At 37.1% G+C, this 22,873-nt stretch overlaps 1 protein-coding gene across 1 annotated transcript in view; it reads right to left on the reverse strand.

The window, feature by feature from the left end:
• The window catches only part of gli2b (GLI family zinc finger 2b), a 202,334-nt gene extending 181,251 nt beyond the window's left edge, over window positions 1–21,083 (reverse strand). Inside the window, exons 1-2 of the mRNA XM_022669946.2 lie at window positions 20,862–21,083; window positions 18,244–18,371 (exon numbers count right to left, since the gene is read on the reverse strand). The gene's annotated coding sequence lies outside the window, so the exon portion shown is untranslated. The remainder of the gene's footprint in view (window positions 1–18,243; window positions 18,372–20,861) is intronic.
• Window positions 21,084–22,873: the final 1,790 nt, after the last annotated feature.

Below are 22,873 nucleotides of genomic sequence, written 5' to 3' on the forward strand. Positions count from 1 at the left end.
TTTTTTTCTGGCCTCTCTCCCTCTCTCCTATCTTCCAGTCCTACTTCTCACTCTACCTCTCCAGACCCGTCCACTGTGAGGAAAGACAGCTTCTACAGCAGCTCACTTTCATTTTTCACAGTATAGCATAGTATATACACTTACCCTCATACATAAACACAGTTATCTCTGTACTCAGTGACTCTGAGTGCAATAAAACAAGTAAACTTTATAATAAGATTAAAAATCTTGTTAATAACCATTTTCAATCACTCAAATTAGCAGATTAAAACACTATATTGGTCTTACTGGTTGATAGGCTTGGTGTTACTAGTCATTATGGTCAATCAGCATGGTCAAGCATGTGCTGGTTCAAGCCTGGTCAGGTTAATAAGGCTGGTAGACCAGCTATGCTATCAAACTAAACTTACGAAAGAAACTAAACATACCATATACTGGTCAACAGGTTCAAGTCAGTTTAATCTTTAATTTATTATTATTTCTTTTTTAACTGATTTTTTTGGAAAGATGGAGTTAATAAAGTGTTCTTGCTTCAAATGAAAAAAATGTTCTATCCCAATGCCTTTTAAAAACACAAATCTTACACTATATTGCCAAAAGTATTTGTCCACCTATCCAAATCATTGGTCAATTCAGGTTCCAAAAGCAGCATCTAGGCATGCAGATTACTTCTACAAACATTAGTGAAAGAATGGGTCTCTCTCAGGAGCTCAGTGAACTCCAGCACTGTGGTACAGTGATAGGATGCAGCACCTGTGCAACAAGTCCAGTCATGACATTTTACTACTCACTACTAAATATTCCACAGCCAACTGTCAGTGATATTATAACACAGTGAAAGAGACTGGGAACGACAGCGACTCTGTGCTCTGTCAGTGTAAAATAACAGAGCGGGGTCAGCAGATGCTGAGGAGCATAGTGCACAGAGTTCACCAACTTTACAGCTTAGCTTAAGAGAAGTAAAAAGTACAGAGATTCATGGAATGAGTTTCCATGGCCGAGCAGCTCCATCCAAACCAATCACAATACAGGCGTGCAGATACGTTGTCAATATAGTGTACTCTCTATAGAGAAATGTGTTCCCTAACAATACTCTGTGTATGTGTGAGTATACACTCATCATCATAAAATGATGAAGTGTTAGATGATGACATGTCAATTCTATTCAGAAGGAAGATGATAGTTACCAGGAACAATAAATTGTTAAAATTAGACTGAACTCTAGAATATGAACTCTTGTTCATATTTATTGAGCTACACATACAGAAGTAGTGTGTAACACAACGTGCCAGACATCTTTGCGTCTTTGGGTTATAGAAGTTTCTAATAGTGTCCTGTGATAATCCATCACATGTGGCTCAAATATTCAGGCAGTTCCTGCAGATTTTGTGTTAGAGGTGGTGCTGTGCATGAATTAGTATCTCTCACATTTTCAATTGGAGATAGATTTGGTGATGGGACTGGCCATGGCATTGTATCTGTGTCTTTAAGGCAAGCTCCTGTGATGGAAGCAGTATGTGGATGAGCATTGTCCTACTAGAATAGCACATTGTGTTCAGGAATAGTAAAATATACCACTAGGTGCAAGTCAAGACCTCATTACCATAACGTTGGACTGCCAAATACCTGTACTGAAGATCAAAGGCAACCTGAACTTGTACACATGTGTTACACACTACTTTTATATGTGCAGCTCGATACATTTTGCCCATATATCAGTGCACGTTTTATCATTTATTCTTCCTCGTAACTTTTATCTTCCTTACAGATAGCATTGCAATCCGACATTTTTTTTTTCTGTGCAACTATTTGTTTGATGATGAGTTAATATTATAAATAACATCATGTAAATCAACTACAGACATTTAGCATGTGGTGTAATTTTACCATTTGCAGGCAGAAGTAAGTGAGAAGCAGGGGAAATGAACAAGTACACGCATGTTAGAAGCACTGCAGACTTCCAAAATTAAACCATCAGAACCAAAATGAAACACCTGAGTCAGTTTCTGTCAGTCAGTCGGCCTCTGTCATCTGGTGTTCGTATTTTTAGAGCTGAGTGTGTGTGTGTGTGTGTGTGTGTGTGTGCGTGTGTTTGTCATGTTCACTCCAGGCACATGAATTATACAAATATGGGGAAGCAGGATTTCATTCGTGGAAGAGGAAATAATAAAGTAGCTTGTTTTTTCAGTTTTCCGTCGTTAACTTTTGTCATGAGAAAGTCGAGAGATGGTTTTCACCTGCTTCCAGTCTGAACTATTCCCTTTATGTCGCTGCCCCAGCTGTGGCCTGTCCGCTCCCTCTCTGATTAGAGGGCACAGAGAAAGAAAAACACTTTTCTGGCCACGTAATTGGAAGCGAGGGTTCGAGAACCTGATTTATTTTCCTAAGGTGACACACGTCTGCAGCGGTTCCTATCATGCTCTTGTTAGGCAGGCTCTAACCTGATCAACACACTGAGACAAAACTCCTGTATCCAATCATCCATGCATCTCAATAATGTGTACTAACCATGAGCTGTTTCAGACTAAGGGCCTTGTTTTAGCCATCTTTGGGTGAGCTGTCAATTGTGATTTGCAGCTTTCTTTAGGGGCATCAGTGTGTCTTTGCTATCGTAACAATAGGAAAAACATATCTTGCAGTTTTTGAAACGCACAAAAGGCATGTACTACTAATTATCCAAATTAATCATGAGTGTGTTTTGGACGTAACGTGCAATAAACCAATATATTTTTCACTTGCCATTCCCTTTAAGAGCCATATTGCTCTGACTTCGCACTCCGGCGGATTGCTATTATAATAGTGCAGCTACCTGGACCTGTCCAACATTTCTCTGCAAAGGAAACTGATTGCTCTTTCAAGCAGGGTGCAAACGTCTGTGACAGTTCACTGCCAAGATAGTGTGAGGTCAATGAGTGGGGTACCCTAATTTAATTTAATTCAATCTTTGCACACCTCCGCTTCCAGGAATCAACCTAATTGTGTTGAATGTACCATGTAATCAATAGCAATGAACTTCTGACTGTTGACATCTGCCTAGACTGCTTTCAGTCAGTGGCACAGTGTTTTCCATTGCCAAGATTAAAATTGCAAGCAATATGGCAGAAATATGCCACACCTCAATTCCAGACCACCACACCTATCGGCAAAAATATATTCGCAAGCGCAGCTGGTATTTAAACGACACATGCAACAGTCACGCGGCTGCAAGCAGTGAGCCCTGCACATACGGTGTCCGTTGTATAAAATACATGGAGCAGCGGGGACAGCGTTTGTTTATAGCTATGATAATTATCGTTATCTGGCTAAAATATCAAATTAAATTGGGCCATATAAGCAATTTAACTCAATAAAAGGAGTATTTGATAGTTGGGTTGGATTGAGACTAGATCACAATCTCACCGCAAGCAAACCTCTCCAGAGATTGTTTTGAACCGCACCCAAGTGCGATTAATGTTTTTTATGCCTGCTCAATCGAACAACATTCAAATACTCCAAATATTCCTAATAGTGCTGGTATGAATCATAAGCCATATTTATTGTCAGAATCAAGTTGTATAATTGTAGGACTCAAAAAAGAAAAAGTCGGTAATCTTGTCTGTTGATAGAACTGTAAGTAAGTAATTAGCCTCCTCTGATATGGTTCTAACAACATTAGCGAAGCTGTTGATCCTTGATAAGATCATTTTTGTAGTGCTGAAAGCCCACTTGTTGGCAGTCGTCCACGGCGGTCATTGAGAGGCGCTCCATTGAGGCGCTGGTAGTGAGGATGGATTGGTGGGTCAGTGTACGCTCTGAATGGCCCTTGTCCTGCCTGCTGGGCCGGACTTTAAGGCCTGATGGACAGCCTTAAGCCTCTCCAAACACTCCGAGATGAACCCGGCTACTGAGAGAGACACTGGGCCAGTGTGCTGGTGCCTGCTCACGCAGTACACGCACACTGGGGCCCCACTGTTCCATCCCAGCAGGGGGGCCTCAGGGGCCCCTCTGCGCATCTCTTGATTGTGTCCATCAATATGCGTCAGACCCCGAGCCCCCAGCTTTGTGTCTTACTCCAGCGTTGACAAACACATTGAAAACAGTGAAAGCGTGCAATTACAGAGGACAGCCTGGTCCTATGGGAGAGTCCAAACACTACACCTACTACGACCACTCACGCTGCCAGATTAATTACATTACACATAGTTTAAATGCAGCATTTCATTCTTGCATGCCATTGGTTTGTTCAAATTCTTATTACACTTATCATCCAAAAATATATGTGGTTGCGTGGAGAAAGAAGTGTCAGGAACACTGAAATGCTATTAAGAGGAAAGATGAAAGTCATCAGGGACAATGAAAGATTACAATTTTGAAAGACATGGGCAATATTCTTTGAACTACACAGAAGTAGGGAGTAACGAAAGTGGCCAGATGTAGATGTTCCAAAACGTTTTCCTGCAATATTCCTTCCCATGCAGCTCAAAAGTATGTGGACAAGCATTGTGGCTCTGGAATGGGCTCCGGGTGGTCCAGCAGACTAAGGTGCCGCCGCTATGATCGGGAGATTGCTGATTCGAATCCAGGTCATATAGCTTGCCATCAGCTGCCGGAGCTCTGAGAGCGCACAATTGGCATTTCTCTCTCTGGGAAGTTAGATGGTGCTCTTCCCCCTCATCACTCCAAAGGTTAATGACAATCAGCACAAGGCATCTGTGAGCTAATGTATCAGAACCTAGTCACTGCGCTTTTCTTCCGACCGAGTGCACTGTGATGCTTCTCAGCAATGCTGCATCAGCAGCAGTTCAAAAGCTCAAGCTCACTACATAGGACATTAGAGGATTTTGCCCACAACCTTGATATTAGTTTAAATCTTAGGAAAAAAAACTATAACTCTGTATAAAAGCATCTTTTAGTGATGCCATTGGAGTCATCTTATTAACACATCATATTATTAACGCATTAATGAATAGTTAATTAAAGATTCCTGTTTGCAAATGTGACTTTATGGGTTTAAAGAAACTCCACAAATCTCTTTTTCAGTTATGGTTCTTTATAGAATCATACATACTTTTAAATACATGAAATACAGAATTATATTAAAGAACCCTTATTAAACAGTTACAGACCCAATTAAGCCTTTTTGGCAAAGAATTTGAGTTCTATTTAAAACTCATGTTAACACATTATTTGATGGGCACCTCCATAGGGGCTTCATAACACATCTATAAGCATTCATAAGCATTTCAATACACAACGTGTATACTGAATTCTGCTTAATAAAGGTGTTGAATGGAAAATGTGTCATTTTTTTAGTTGAAGGCCTTTCAAATCCTTAACAGAACTTACGTCATGTTATGACAGAGCATAAGCTTGTCATAAATATCCAAATGTTGCTTTCTAAATACATTATGCAATGCTTATAAATGTGGTTTGAAATTCAATGTAGATAACTTTTAAATAAAGTGTAACTGAACTCTTGAACTTAACCTTTAGTAGTTTTTTTTTTATAGACCCGTGTATGTTTCTTTCCTCTACAAGATCACTCAAAGAACCCATTGTACACCATTTTTCCTTCAGTAAGAAACAAGAACCACAATGTTTTTACAATAGAAAACACTGGAAACTTCTCTAAATAAATGTAATGCAATCTTTCAAATCTGAAAGAACTCCCATATCATCACCACGCCATAATAAGGAAAGAAACATTAAAAAAAACTTTGTTTTTTAAGTTTTCAAAGTATTTGGATGCCAGTCTGTTATTTGTTTCTTCTGACTTTTTTTAATTTACTAATCCAAGCTGCAAATGATGTACATAACGTATAACAGAGAGTCTCTTTCCAGCGACAGGCGACCTCGATGATAGAAGCATTAATCTGGAGCCTCTTGAACTGCTGCCACGCGTGTTGTAGAACCGCGTGTAGACTCTATAATTCCAACATGTGTTAGCACGTGCAATTACTGGGTCAGTCGGCAATCGAGTGCTCCACAACAAGGGGAGGTTAAATCGCTACACAAGAAGCTGGCTGAGCCGTTTCTGGCCGCCATCGAGCAATCATTTATGCAAATACATATAAGATAAATAAAACAGAGTCTTGCCAGTAGCTGGACGGACTTAATGCATGGTGAATGGTGACAGCCATAGGGGAACACTGCGGCCCTTTGTGTTCTTCAGAAAGCAATTAACTCGAAATTGCATTGAACAAACAGCTCTGGAACACGGCTCGACACAAGACGGAGCTCTGAACTTTCATGTCATGCTTTTTGGCTGAAAGCTGAACATCATTTATAATGTCGTTACGATGTTGGTGTAAACAAAGCAACTCTTTTTCATCCTTTAATTTCTCCAATCTTGATATTGTTACGATAATAAAAGTCAGGCTTTTTTTCACCATGAAAACTCAAGTATCTTTTTTTTGTGGTTTACAGCAATTGCTCTTCGCTGAAAGCATTTAGCCCTGGAGCGTGACTTCTCGAAAAGAAAACATTTACACAGCGCTCCGCAAATCCCCGTAAGAGGCTGAGGGTATTTCATATTCCCACCATGGGTTTATTTAAGCCTGCTTAATGATATGTGTTCGACACTCTTTCGCACCGCCACCTTCTTGACTGATGAAGTCACTCATACCAGCAGATTAGCGAGCTGTGCGGTCTTGACCCCAAAATAGTTGTCCTGTTAGTGATTGGTTCTGTTTTAGACTGACCTGAAGTCAATGAAGGCAAACAGACCTGGAGGCCTCTTGCAGCACCTCGGCCAGTGGAGGAGCTCCACAGGAGCTTTGGGTGAGTTTATGGCCTGTTTTTATGCTCCTTTATCTGAGATCAGGTTTGAGGTTTCTTTGAAATCGCTGGTTTTTAAATCCAGTTAACTAATACAAACAACACCAACTAGCTGATCCCAGATCAGCTACAGGGCTTTTTTTTTTTGTCTAGAGGTTCAGTTCTTGGAAAAATGTGAAATAAGTCAACACTTTTCTTTGGAACTCACAATTGAAAGATTGCTTAAAGCAGAGTGAAGTAAAAACAAAAAAACAGTGTGTCACAGTTACAGGTTACAGTCACAGACCCTCAAGAATGCAGAGATAATCTTCAGGATGTTGTTCTGAATTCCATCTTCATGACAGTCACAACCCCATGCAGTCTACACTGTAAAATTTAATTGTCCTACTTATTGAATTAATTAAAAGTTTAATTAAAGTTAACATACTTTAAATACTACAGAAATTACAACATGTAAGATGACTAAGCCAAACTAACTCCCATTGTCTCCCTGGACCATTTATTTGCATACAGGGGATGTGCCTTCTTCTCGCTCACTAAATCATGATCAGTGTGTAGTCATTTTCCTCAGGCTACTGTATGTGTTCACATATAATAGATATTACTGTACAGCTGCAAGGCCTTGTAGGCTGTAGGCAAATGTTGTAGGCTGTAAGAATAAGCTGACCTTTTCACTGGCGCTGAGAGTGAATTCTAGAGTAGTCATTTCTGTCTAGGTAAAAAAAATCGAATTAATGCTGTAAGTTAAAGAGAACAGTTGAGACAATAGTTAGCAGGTTGCTTGTTGTCACCCCTACCAGAATTAGAAGAAGTCCATCACTTAATACTGAATTTGAGGTGCAGATTTAAAGACTGCTGTTTGAGTAATGTCAACTATAGATAAAGGCTCAACAAAGACTTCATTGAGTAACACCAAAGCCATTGTTGATTCCATAAGGAACTGTTTTGTAAATTAACTGAGTTTTTGCTCAGTGATTCAGTAATCAGTCACTGATGGACCCGCCTGTGCAAAGCCCTTTACTTCATTTCTACTCTGCAGAGGATGCCCATGTGTGCTCACTGTCCACTGTCTGTTTGCTCACCACTATGTGTGTGTGTGTGTGTCCATGACACAGATGGGTTAAAGGCCAGAAGTCAAATTTAAACTTTGTTTAAAACAAATGGCAACTGTGGTTGACTTAGTAATCTTTCCCGATTGATGAATGTGAAGAATCATTGGTAACACGAACTAAAGTGCTTCATAACAGCTAAACATCTGAATTTCTGACTTCAATTTCTGGTTTAGTTAGCAGTGTCACAACATAAGCAAGAAAGAAAAAATACAAAAGGCTACAAAGTCAGTTGATCTATTTATTCCTGCTATGTCATTTCACCCCAGAGAATGTTCAGCTCACCAAATTCTCTCAGTGGAGATACTTGTTATGTCAACTCATACATAATCGCTGATTAATTAGAAGTGTTCTTTCAGCTCCACACTTAAGTTAACTACTAACGTATTTAACATTTAACTAACGTATTTTGTACTAAAGTATTGCAAGTAGTTTATGGTAAAATGTAGTATTGAAGTACTGAAAGTAAAGTACAGTACTGTGGTATGTAGTTATTACAGAAAGTGCTTATGTAGTGCTTATGTAGGCATCTTACAGTAAAGTGTGACCAAATCTACAGATTTACAGAGGTAAATATAAATAATCTAAAAAAGTTTTAAAGCCATTCTGTCCAAAGAACGCTGCTTGGCACACTTATTTTGAAGAGTTTAAGAACAAATACAAACGTCAAATGTTTTTTCTCATAAATCCAACTTGAGCTGCTTTGCGATTTGCTTGTCAGAATTCCTCCAAATTCTTTGTGAGATGAGGTTGGCAGCCAGCATGAGGAATTATTTAATTATTTAAGACATTTCTCCCTATGTTTCAGGTTACTGGGCCGAGACTGTGGATCAAAATTGTGGATTAGTTTGCCCTGTTAGTGATTGGATCTGTTTTAGACTGACTTGAAGTCAGTGAAGGCAAACAGACCTGGAGGCCTCTTACAGCACCTCGGCCAGTGGAGGAGCTCCACAGGAGCTTTGGGTGAGTTTATGGCCTGTTTTCATGCTCTTTTATCTGAGATCAGTCTTGAATTTTTTTTCTAAGTAGTTGGTATTTAAACCCAGTTAACTAATACCAGCAATACCAACAACCTGATCCCAGATCAGCTTCCTTGAATTTTTTTTTTTTTGTCTAGGAGTTCAGTTCTTGGAAAAACGATTAATAAGTGGAGGCTGTTTACAATTTTAAAAGGGTTTCTTTGGAACTCCCCACTGAAGGATTGCTTAAAGCAGAGTTAAGTAAAACAAACTAAAAACAGTGTGTCACAGTTACAGGTTACACTCACAGACCCCTTAAGAATGCAGAGATAATCTTCAGGTGTTGCTGCAAGTTCTATCTTCCTGACAGTCACAACCCCATGCAGTCTACACTGCAATATTTAATTGTCCTACTTATTGAATTAATTAAGTAACTATCCTAAATACTACAGAAATGTGGGAATACTTAAGTCAAACTAACTTTAGTTATTTTTTGTAAGACCAACCTTTCAGCACATTTTGAGTTAAGGTGAATTGATTCAGTTGAGTTATACTGACTGCAGTGGTTCTTATATATAGTATGATGATATTTAGGGTGAGGCTTATATTTAAGCAGTGCAATTTCCCAATGCCTCCAGGGGCCATCTATTTGTATGTTAGATATGTCTTTTGCCCAAGTCACTCAATTAACATCAGTGTGTAGTCCTCCCCCTCATGCTACCTTCCCATATGAGCTCACATGTAATTTACAAAATCCCTCAAGAATGCAAAGATACTGTAATCTCTAAATGTTAATGTGAATTTCATCTTCGTGATAATTATAAGCCCAGTCTATACTGTAAAATCTAACAGTTCTACTGACAAGAGCCACCACAAGAGCTCTATTACAAGTAAAGTGTCATCAATTATATTCACATCACATTATTCAGACAAACAAACCAAAAATATACACTCACACCCAAATTAAACATTGACATCATGTGCCCTATTTTAAGGATACATAGCGCACCGATCAACTGCACATCACACAGTTGGATTTAGAGCGTGTTTTTGTGTCTTTGGTATTGTAAGGGTGCCAAACATATGCCTTGCGTGACTGGAGACACGCAGAAGGCATGTACTAATTATCTTAATTGATCATGATTTCAGTGCGTCACTTGTTATTCCCTTTAAGAGGCAGGTGCACTTTTACTTGGGCACATTCGTATCTTAACTGTGCAATGCTTTGTGTGTCTCAGCAGAGGACTTTAAAAGTCAGGTCTGTGCTCTGCAGTGCGGTCTGTGTGTGTGTGAGTGTGTTAAACAGGTGCGGGTGTACCTGTACCTATAGGAATGGACTCTGACGACTGACTGTTGTCATGGTTTTAATCAGTCAGCGGCGTACCTCGGTGTTTTCCACCGCCAAAATAGAAACACGCAAAAATTTTACTCACTTCTCACTTCCTGACCACCACGCCCATTAGTGTAGATTTATTCCTAAACTCTGAAGTTATTTTAATGATGTAAGATAGCAAAGAGCATTGTGACGCACCTTGCACAGGGTGTATGATAGGGCCACATGTGTTTTTTGCATGGACAGACACCACTGGTTGAGCAGAATAACTGACTGTAGAATAAGGGAGTATCTCAGCCTGTTCAATCTTATCTTTGGTACTTTATATAACCTGTTTGAAGGTAAAAGAACATTTTCTTCATATAACACATGGCTGGATCAGACAATATGCTCCTTGCTAGACTTTCCATTCCTTTCCTACAAGCTGCCTTAAAGTGATTCTAGATCAAATTTGTATCAGTCTAAACAGCCTAGTCAACAACTTCACTGAAAAAGCAGTAAACCATATAGCCAAGCAGTATTCACACACACTTTTAATCACTGAAATATAAAACAACATTAAAATCCTATTGTATGCACTATATGATCTCAATATTCGAAGAAAGTAAATCGATTGCTGTGTCTTTTTACCAACAAAGTACATATGACTACTCCAGCATAGTGCTGCATCTAAATATACCACCAAATATTTATCTGACATAACTTGACTAATCTTCTCCTTAATAATTATTAGCAGCGATGGATATGATTTCTGATGGAGACCAAAAACGATTTCTTGAATTAATAAATTTAAAATAACTTAAACACTACACAAATTTGGGATCACTTAAGTTGACTAAGTCAAACTATCTTTGTGAGATCAGGTCAGCATACAGTCTTAGAAACAGGTCTGGAATGTTGGTCTTCTGAAGCTGCTTATTTAAGCAATTTCTTCCTATTTTTCAGGTTACTGGGCCGAGACAGTGAACCAATATAACCCTGCCCCAAACAATGGCATTCTTTAAAGTACTGCTGTATAGGAGAGCTGATTTCGGTGAACACTCAATAAGCTTTGACATCATGTCCTGGAGGTATGTGAGCCATTACTATGACAGAGCACCCTGGAAAAATGAGGGGGGGGGGGGGGTGCCTGGTGCGCTTCCTGTACTTCCTGCCAGCATTAACTCTTCACAGGTCTAGAGAAGAGTTGCAGCAGGCTAGATTTACAGATTTGTATTTAAGTGCCTTCTGAAGTGTTTTAAATCACCTGCACCTTGTTTTTAGCATGAGCCCCACTTTTTACACAGTGTTGTACAAAATGCTTATATGCCACATTATGAATTGTTAGATTAACACGCTAAGCCTTGTTTTTTGCAATTTCGTGACCTATTTTTTTGTTCCTCCAGGTTTTTTGGCGTTTATCTGGCATGTATTAGGACCTGAATTAGGTTTCTGAATTTGTAATGTGCCCCTTGCCAAAATATGATAATGCTGGCATCCCAAAATGTGCTTATGTTAAGATCAGAGGCATACCACAAATTCTCCTGGGGCTGAATGATTCTGAATTAATCCTTTGTTTTTGTGACCTAATTTTTAAGGACCTCATTTTTACCAATGCTTTGCTCTGACACTGGAGATTGTATTTGAGAATTTAACATATTTAATATCCTCATCAAGGATTTTTTTTTTATTATTTGTTTAGGGCAATAATAAAAATGATTTGGGTTTTTTTATTCTTTACCCCAGTTTTTGTACTATACATCTCTACACGCAGTTTGAAATAACACAACGCATAATTATAACACTAACCACAAAATAATAATTAAAGTATGTAATAAAATCAAGTCAAGTCAAGTCAAGTCAAGTCAAGTCAAGTAGATTTATTGTCAATACTGCATATGTACAGGACATACAGAGAATTGAAATTACGTTACTCTCCTTCCCAATTTTACAGCAAGTACAGATAATAGATATAATAAAAGAAAGAATGGGAGACACTATGTGTACAATACAGCAGGGACACAAATAGACATACATGAGACAGAAACAAGCTGCAGTGGTGTGGGGGAGGAATAGATATATAAATATAAGTAAATAAGTAAAAATAGATATATAATTATAATATAAAAGAGTGGGAGACACTATATGTTCAATACAGCAAGACACAATAAACATACGTAAGACAATAGTGCAATATTGATGGTGATTGAGATGGAATGACAGTAAAAATGGTAAATAACAGTAGTGCAAATACGGTATATGGTATATGGTATGTATGTTGTATGTTGTATAAAGTTACATAATTCTGTCGATTGGTAGAGATGGCCCAATTCATTTGAGTTAAACTCAACACCACTAAGATACAGTGATTCAAATGTGCTCTATCACAAGGTTGATCAAGAAGTTAAAGGTTTTTAACAAAAAAACAGTGTCTTTTTGATACTATGAATAATCTCTGTCCTCTGGTAGAACCTTTATTTTTTAATAACGGGAAGTTTTGTTTTAGCATATCTAGAACAAATTGACCTTATTAATGATGCTGTTCTAAAGGTTCACTGGGTTTATACAGTATGTTTCTCTTTATTATTGTTTAATAGGCAGTAAAACAAAGGGTTATTATTACAGTAGTTTTTTAGGCCCCACATCCCCCCCATTTAACCCTTTAAGAGCTTTCTAATCAGCCGTGACATGATGCTTTTAAATTCGCTATTGTTTTATAAATCCCTAATAAGCACTTCATTATAACTCGTCATAATCCTCTTGGTCAAGCATGTCCACACACTGGAGGACTCCACAAAAGAGCAGCATCTGCTGCACTCATCCAGAAAAAATCCCGATCTCTGACAATCCTCCTCATTATTATTATTAGTTGTTGTGTTTTTTTTCTTTACTTTAGGGGGGTGTGTCCTTCCCAGATGCACCATGAAATTCGTTTACTGTGCGTCCTAAACCTTTGGGCAGTTTCTCATGAATATTCATGAGACACACAGACGTCACCCCTTTTCCCGGGCCCGGCTCAATATGAATATTCAAATGAAGAGAGGTAGTCGTCACTCCCAACAAGCGTCTTGCCTGCATGAATATGCATGAAGAAGTAGGGCTGCTTTGTACGGCAACGGAAAGCCGTCACCCGGGCCGCTCCCGGAGCCTCAGCGGCAGCAACCCAACCATCTGGAGCTTTTGGTGGCACAATATAGTGTACACCCCGTTATGAAAGCGAAAGGCTTCACGCTGAAGTCGTCCGCCTAAATGCACCGCATTGTCATTGGTGACCTCCTGCTCTTTTGAGTATTATCACAGTTGGCGCATCACAGTTCTGTAAGATGTTGTAAGAGCCGTAGATTAACCTGCATGAACACGTGTAGGACCGGATTGAAGCTCTATATGCTTTGGCTCCATTCCATTTCTAAAGAGCCACTAGTGTGGCCAGCTGAGATCGGATTTTACTGTCTGGCACATATAGGGCTGCCACAAACGATTATTTTTATAGTCGACTAATCACCGATTATTTTTTATGATTAGTCGACTAATCGGATCATACGTTAATTGAATATAAAACACAGTTTATCACAATAGAATGCAGCTGCTATTATACAACCAACATTAGATTTCAGCTATATGCTAACTAAAAATAAAAACAATTAAAATCATAGTTCATTAAACCTTTAATGAAATATGCAGCTTGTTGTAACAGACAATTATTTTACTGTTTAGCATAAAGTGTAAACAACTGTGTAAAATAAGGATAAGGCACTGGCATTTATGAAACATCTCAACCGTGAGGTTGTTTGAACTATTATGAAAAAAAAGTATATTAATAAAAAATGCCTCTCTGTCCAGATATTGTGTACATTACCGTACACAGGGCAGCGGTCTGCACAGATCTGATTGGCAGAGGAGAGCGTTTGATGATTTTACACCACACATGACTGATCTGTGAGTTTACTGCACCGAAAAGAGAACAGAAGCCACTGTCAGAATGAAATCCTTCTCTGTAGTTTATCGGTTTGGGACGGCATTTGTGACAACGTCTGGGTCCGGATCCGGATCGCGGTCCGCCTATTAGTGACCTCTGTTTTAAAGCTATCAAGATGAGTAAGTTAAGTACTAAGTTAACGCTCTGTTTACGCTAATTTTAGCAGCTAAATAGCAATTTAGCTTCTTCGTCATTTAATCAGCCACAACATGCCTCCTTTTCAGGTGCTCGTGCATCGCGGTTGTGCTGCCGAGGAAGGCAAGTTCTTCATTGCAGATATTGCATTGCACGCGTTTCACTTTTATTTTCTTGGTGATCCCACACTTTTGAGTTCTGTAGCGGGGTAGCCATGAAACCAGAGCCTGTCTGTATAATGTCCTGAGATGTCGTCCACTACCTACCCCGGTTTCCACTACTGCGCATGTGCGTCCAGGACAGAAAGGCAGTCGCAGCAGTTTGGAGAGAAAAACAAAGAAAAAAAAAAAAAACGACTAATCGACTATTAAATTAGTCGTCGACTATTTTAATAGTCGACATAATCGTGACTAGTCGACTAATCGTGGCAGCCCTAGGCACCACCATTTCATTTCAGGCATTTCACCATTTAAAACATATGACTAACGCTCATATCCAGAAAGCCTTACATCTGAGTCAGGTTTTACAGGAATGCAAACAAAGAGTTAGGAGTCCCCTAACTATGAGTCTAAATCTTGAGTCTGAGTCAAGTATTAGTTCTCTGGGTATCTCTGAGTTGAATATCTATAGTATGACTCAAAGTTAAATCTTAAATCTTTGGATGTAAATTCTAGTCATGTCTGTGGGGTGCAAGTCTACACTGAATTTGAAGTCTGTGCAATGTCTTAAATGTTAAATCTGAAACTTACTTCTCTCAGTCTGAGTCTGAGTCAATTGTTATGTGTCTGGGTTTAGGTAAATCCTTCTCATGTCTTTGAGTGCCAGCTTGTAGTGCCAGTCTAAATTAAGAGAATAAAGAGTCTTGAGTCTCTGGAGTGTTTGTCTGATTGTTAAATCTGAGTCTGAGTCGAGTCTTAAGTCTAATTGATTCTAGTCAAATTGGTGGGGTATGAATCTGAATTGAGAGACTTGAATCTATGGAATGTGACTTTAGTCTGAATCTAATTTTAAGTCTCTGAGAATAAGTTTTTTCTTAATCTGCTCCTCTTAGTTTTAGCAGTGTAAGTCTGATTCTGGAATCTCTGGGGTGTGAGTCCGAGACAAGTCTTAAATCTTGCCATAGTCAAGTATGTGGGGTATGAGTCGGAATTGAAATGAATTGAAGTCTGTGCAACATGAGTCTGAATCTTAAATCTCTGAGATGTAAGTCTGAGTCAAGTTTTAGGTGTCTAGGATAAGGTTTTTAAAAAAACAAAAAACTACCTAAGTCTGTAGGGTGCCAGTCTGAATTAAAAGACTTGAGTTTTTGAAGTGCTTGTCTAACTGTCTCAAGAATCAAATTTGGAGCCTCTGAAGACTCTGTGGTGCAAGTCTGAGTCAAATCTTAAGTCTCTAGGGCTTGAGTCCATGTACAAGTCATAGCCATGTTGTATGAGTCTGAAATAAGTCTAAAGCTTCTGAAGTACGATAATTAAATCTATAGATTGTAAGTGAGTCAGTTCAGTCTAACACTGTGTAAGAGCGTTTATATCGGTGATGTTTCTGAGGTTCAGTAAACAGGGTATACTCTGGAGCCAGTCTGCTCTGGGCGAGTGTCGAGCGATTGTTCTCTGAATATTTCATGTCAAGCATGTTGAATGGTTGGCCCCACTGTCCCATCAGTCATCTATAAGAAGGCAAGCTGCACTCTGACAGGGTCTTCAAGGGTCTTGACTCAGGCTTTACACAACATTAAAAAGGTGCCAGTTAGAACTCTCTGGAGCAATGATGCAAAAGCAGTGACTTCAGTAGAAGTTGAAATGTTTTCTTTAAAAATATAAAAGGTTTTTGTACTTAAGTATTGCAAGAAGTTTATTATGAACTGTGCTACTGAAGTACCGGAAGTAAATGTACAATATGTACAATGTGTTATTAGAGTAGTATTACAGAAAGCAGTGGAAAGTTCTTAAAGTGAAAAGCAGAACGGAAGCAGTGAGGTCTTTTTTATAAGATCAGCTTGATCTCTTGATTTACTCAATGGTGAGGAGCTTCATTAAACCCGCTGACAGTGCACAGTGCATCTTCTGGTCTGGTTTTAGTGATAATGTGGGTTTAGAATCATTACTAACATTTTTTTATAATTAAAACCACAAACTATGTATCACAGTAAAAGTATTAAACTCATGGAAAATATATAGTGAAGTTAAAGTGGAAGTAGGAGAAAACATAATACTCCAGTAAATACAGATATAGCATTTTACTTTCTAAGTACAGTACTGAAGTAGTTCTCCTGCATTACTATACATGTCTAGAAAGCACCCTTGGAAAATTGAAGAACCCTCAAATTGTTTAAAAGGTCCTACACCAAATACAATACCTGTAAAAGTTATAAACCACTTTTAGTTTCCGTAAAACATTCCATTCACACCAAGAACCACTTAGGATGTTTTTCTTTTTCTATTGTTCAATGGGTATTGAAAGCCTGCTGCAACCTCCTGTTATTGGTGCAAAAGTTTGAACCATCTAAAAAAAAAAAAAAAAGTCTTTTTTTTTTTTTTTTGTAAATGAACCAAACCATGATTCTTTTGGTCTGCATCATTCTGAGGCATCTAAAATTTTAATTCACAAGACTAAAAAGCCAGAAGTTTCATACCAAAAAGGAGATGTAAAAGCACCAGACATGTATAAAGTACTAGAGACCCATACTCAAGAACCACTTAGGACTGGATTAGAGCTGGATTTCCTAGAGGAAACCCATGCAGAAACTCAGATAGGGACTTGAACCCAAGACCCCACCACTGAAAGGTATACTTTCCTGTCTTTATAAAGACCTTGTCGTAAATCCCAAAATATAGCCAATGATATGGAACATGTATCATTAGGACTTGAATGGTAAAGCCGTTTCTATTAGCCTAATATATCACTAATACTGAGCCACGGCTCAGCTAAAGGTTGATCCGATTTATCAGATCAAACAAACATCTTAGTAGAAGATCCATATTTACGGACGCAAAGGCGATTATGACAGTAAGCTCGGGTAGCCTCAACGTGGACGCTACTCGTTACTGTATACAGCCACAGTGTTTCCATTTATGGAATGTATGTATGAATGTGCTTTAATTTGCATTATAATGTGGTCTTACACGCATGACTCTGTACATGTGAATAGCTGGGGACCAGTATGTGCTTCAGGACAATGAAGAATAACAATAGTTGTTACACTAATTTTGTTGCTTTGTGCGAGTCGCATCTGATCTGCCACAACATTTAAAAACATGTTTTTTAAATACTAACAGAGGTCATAATTATTAGCAACAATTATTATGTATGTATGCTGCAGTTTTATTACACTTTATTGATTTCAAACTTGTGGCTTGTTGAAACCAGTGAAGAAATCTGCCAATAACATTTTTGTATGATATTAGAAGAAATGTTTATTACTATGATCTGAATTATATCCTGCCTTTCATAAGAACTTCATTTTAATGTATGGTTCTTTAAAGTTTCAGTTTTTTGTTATAAATGAAGAATATAAAGAATCCTTTTACATTAGAAATGCATCCCAGCAAAGAAACATTTAGATTTTATTTATATTTTTAATAAGTGTTCTCTTAAGATCTACTAAAGGATAAATTCTCAGATAAAAGATGTATAAAAGTACTAATTGTCTAAAGTACTAAAAGGTCATGTCAGCTTAAAAATTATATTCCTTATGTATTTCCTAAAGTTAAAAAAGTCAACTGATGAGTCACATTTGTCTGTCTGTAAATGAATATGTTTAATCATGATCTGAATCAGTGATCAACAGATCATTGCTGATTTAAAGTTAGCATTGTTTATCATTTTTATTGTTAACACTGTCTCAGTCCAGCCATCTAAAATGACTTTTATTGTAATAGTATATTATTCTGAAGTGTCTTTTTTCTTTATATATATGGGCTCAAACATTTAAATTTGTGTGCAGTGAAGAGACAATATGGGTAAAATACTGAAAAATAAAACGTACAATAACCTTACCTTCAGTAATTCAGTGAAATGGTGTAATAAGAAAGACTCTGGTCTGTTGAAAAGTAGTTCTTTCCAGTGTAAACAGTTCAGTGGGCTTCCACAGCATCCTGATGTCCAGAGGAGTTTGATTGTCATCTCTGATAATAAACAATATAATAAAACTGTGAGAAATGTTACTATTATCATGTTTCATTTATTACAAAGTAAAGTACAAAATTCAGTCACATATTTAGTGTAGCATTTATACCATTTACTGTTTTTAAACAGACCTAAAATCTTCACGAAACTATGGTGTCTCAGACATCAGGCAGGGTATGCATAACCATCTGGTATAATAACTTTCTTAATATTGATATCTGAACTCCCCAATTAAGAATTAAGAATGGGGTCAAAAAATTTAAATATTCTTGTTATGTATAATGTTAAATACTACAAAAACAATGCAGTATCTATGCCTGAAAGAATATTGTGATATGATTTCAAAGCTCCCTAAAGTGAATCATACCAATCAATGTTAATAATCATTCCTCTCATTTACCTGCCTGCTGGATCATTATTGTCCAGTTGGCTAGTTAAGGTACACAAGCGTCTCAAGCTACAATATTTCGTAGCTTGCCATCTACTTAGCTTTCTTAAAAATGCACTTTAAACACACTTTTCCTGACATAAATAACTCACATGACTTTGCTATCCAACCTTAAACACTAGCTTCAGGCTGAAGATACTATTTTTGGCGCTTTTAAGGTGGAACAGAACATTCAAATGGTAATCCATGTTCTGTTTTACATGGGCTGTTTGTGATTTCTGCACACCCTAAGTAGAAATGTCTTAAAACACTTGAACTCTTAAAACAATTTATAATCTAGTCTAAAAAAGGGAACCGTGTTTTAACTAGAGAAAATTAGTTTTAATGCAGGAAAACTGTTAAGGTGGAATGGAAATGTGACGACATTCTGATGATTATTTTTTTGATTTGTCGCTTAGTCAACGATTATTTCTGCCATGTTCTCTATCTCTTAAAACAACAGAAATAGCAGAACATGAGATTTAGATGGTATTTAAATGTCTGAATATTGTTTAAACGTGGAAAGTACTGATATTTAGTGAATAAATATGTAATCTGTTGTGTTTGGGAACATTCGGAAACACAAACTGTTCCAAAAGTTGAGTGTGAACTGTGTGAGTGAGCCGTTTACCTATCTACCATGGCGTTTCTGTCCCCAGCACTTTGTGTAATGTGCTACTGTTAAAAATTAACAAATAGTCAACAATGAAATTTGTAGTCGACAAATTTAAATGATCAACATTGTCGATTATAGAGACTAATCGTTCCAGCCCTAATACACTGCAGTATACCTAGTGAGGAATTAGTTACTTAGATTAATAGTTTTTTACAGGAAACTGGTTGATTACAATATTTTAAGGTAAGACTTATTTTCTATCTTTTTATTAGGCTACTTTGAAAATTAACAATAGCCAAGCTTTTTAAAAAGCATTAGCCAAGCTATAAAAATGCAGTCCTACAGCTCCCCTTAACTTAATATTTGAATCCCAGTGTCAAAATATGTGGATGAGATGTAATAAAAGCCTTTTCTACAGGGATTTTCAGCTACATTTAGGGGTGTGCCATATCGTATCATACGTGATAATACCGCCCAAAAATTTGAATGTCGTGAACGATATTATACCCTAAGAATATCGTACCATATTACCCACCTTTAATTACCTAATTATCACGTCAGGGTTAGACTTTTTTGCCGTTTTTAGCAAAAGAAAAATTCACATCGTTTTAATTTCCCATTATATATCTACTGGAGATATATAATATTATATCTGTCCAGTATCATTTATTTTTCTTTTATCCTGGATATTTGGAGATATTTGGAGTGCATTATTATTAGTATCATGACATTCTAGATCATTGACTTCTGTTACAAATCTGATCAAATATATTTTTTTAATATCTCAGTAAGCCATATCATATTGCATGCAAGAATAAAATTCAAAATCATTTTTCTAATTCCGTGTTTTGTCATATCACCAAAAGTATTGTTACAGTGAAAATACCATGAAATATCGTGATATTATTTTAGAGCCATATCGCCCAGCCCTAGTTACATTGTTATTTTCTATTTATTTAGAATTAAATAACAAATTATTCCTGTGGGAGAGATCCACAGGAATCCACCCTGAGACCCACTCTGTTTATTAATGCTTAAATCTGAATTCAGTAAAGACTTAGTTAAGTTACAAATAACATACACTTTAACTTACTCACAGCTGGTGCAACCGGCCACTGTAGCAGAAAGCAGACTGCACACAGTTGTATGGAGACTGACTGCATGTTAGCATTAGCATTAGCTACTTTAGAAGACTAAATTATAAAGGGAAATGAACTAAAATAAGATAATATAAGGCTGACTGTAAAATGTATACAGCATGGTGCTAAACACAAACACAACCTCACCGTGACGTCACCTGACAACCACCGTGTGTTTGTTTGTTGGTGGTATTTTGTTTTTTTTTTTAGTTTCAGTAAAAACAGGAGTTTGTTTAGCTGAGTTAACCTGTAGATAACGCTAGTAAGTGTTTACTGAAGGCAGTTAGAGGGATGTAACGTTACTCACTGGTGGTGTATGAGTAGTTCAGGCTGAATAAAGCTGTTCTCTCTCTGCAGCAGGACGGGGAGTTTGTTTGGTTTAGCTCTGGAAGCTCTGAGTAGAAAAGCTTCTGGACGTGTTGTTGTGAGTTCAGGAGAACACTAGCTGAGTTTAATTCTCCCGCTCTCAGGAGCAGCACTGCAGGGGACTTCAGCTGTGCTGTTTTTCAGGAGAACAGGTTTTTACTGCAGTCCGGCTCTACTAACCAGGGATGCCAGGTCCCAAATATCCAGTATATTCAGTCATTAACAATATTGTAACAAAGGTGTTTTATTACTTTCTTTAATAACAGTTGTATATCCCAGTCAACATTTAATAGTAACATAATAAGCAGAAAAAAAAATAAAATCTCTAAAAAAAAAAAAAAAACTTTAACTTACTCATTTCTGTTCTTGCCCCTTGTGAACTCTCTTCTCTCCTCTTTAACATTTTTTTTTTTATTTTGGTTACATTGTGATTTCTTTCTTTCTCTCTCTCTCTCTCTCTCTCTCTCTCTCTCTCTCTCTCTCTCTCTCTCTCCCCCTCTCTCTCTCGCTCTCCTTTTCACGCTGTCCTTCTTTATGTTGTGATGTTATCCTGCTTCTTATTGTTGTAATAAATCCTGGAAGATTTATTTCAAAATTTCAAAATTTTCACCAGGGACTGGATTTTCAAACAAGCCCAATTTGGCGGGAAAACCACGAACCTGGCAACTCTGGTGCTGCCCAGAACACTGCCTGAACACATTCATTACATTTCACTGTTCATTTTAACAGGTGATTTTAGTTTAGTTTTAGTCCTAGTCTTTTCACTAAAATGTATAATAGTTAAAAAAAAAAAAAAAATTTCAAAAATCACAATTTAGTAATTAAGTTTATATTATTTTTAATCTAGTTTTAGTCAAACGAAAAGTATGTATCAGGTATTTTTTATGGTTTTACTATTTTAGATTTGTTCATATTTTGAGATCATTTGTTGATAATGTTTAATAAAAAAATAGCCTTTAAGTTTTGTTACATTTAACAGGCTATGTTCCATCACTGGTCAATAATTCAATTAATTACAGATAATTTCCCCATCCATCAGTCTTTGACATTTTAATTTATTTTTTATTCACTAAAGTGAAAAGTGAAAAAATATTTTTTGTGTTTTATTTAGTTTCTACGTAATTAACGTTGTAATTTTATTAACGTTAACGACATAAACACTGGTTTGATAAGACACTTTTTCTAAAAAAAAAGGTTGGACTAAATAGTCTAACAAAAGCTTTGTATCACATATTTTTATGTGTTATAATTTTGAGATGATTTATTGCTAATAGCCTTTAAGTTCTACAAATTCAATTTTTCGTAGATCTGGATTGTAGAGAATTGTAGAATTAACACAGATTCTACAGGTACAGTACCAGTTAAAAGTTTGAACACCTTAAATTCAGTGTTTTTTCATTATTATGTTTTTCTGCATTGTAGTTTAATACTAAAGTCATATATATGCAGGAAAGTATATGGAATCATTTTGGAAACAAAAAATAGAATTAAATTATTTAAAGTAGCACCTCTTGCTTAGGTGACAGTTTTGCACATCTTGGATGTTCTGAGTCAGCTTTGAAGTAGAGTCACCTGGAATTCAGGCTTTTAGTTAACAGCTGTGGTGAACTTGTTAAGAGTTAATTACTTGAATTTCTTGCCTCTTAATGTGTTTGAGAGCATCAGTTGTAAAGTTGTGAAGAGGTAGAGTTGGTATACAGAGAATAGCTCTATTTAAATAATGTTCTAATTTATATTTTGACAAGAACTACTCAACTAAATAAATTTAAGAACTTTGAAAGTATCCTTAAGTGCAGTTGCAAAAACCATCAAAAACGTTATGATGAAACTGGCTCTCATCAGGGCCGCCTCAGGAAATGAAGACCAAGAGTTACCTCTGTTGTACAGAATAAGTTTATCAGAGTTACCAGTCTCAGAAACTGGTACCGTAGCTTGACTGTAAGTGTTGAAAAT

Source organism: Astyanax mexicanus, chromosome 16, assembly GCF_023375975.1.
Source record: "Astyanax mexicanus isolate ESR-SI-001 chromosome 16, AstMex3_surface, whole genome shotgun sequence".
NCBI classification, from domain to species: Eukaryota; Metazoa; Chordata; class Actinopteri; order Characiformes; family Acestrorhamphidae; genus Astyanax; species Astyanax mexicanus.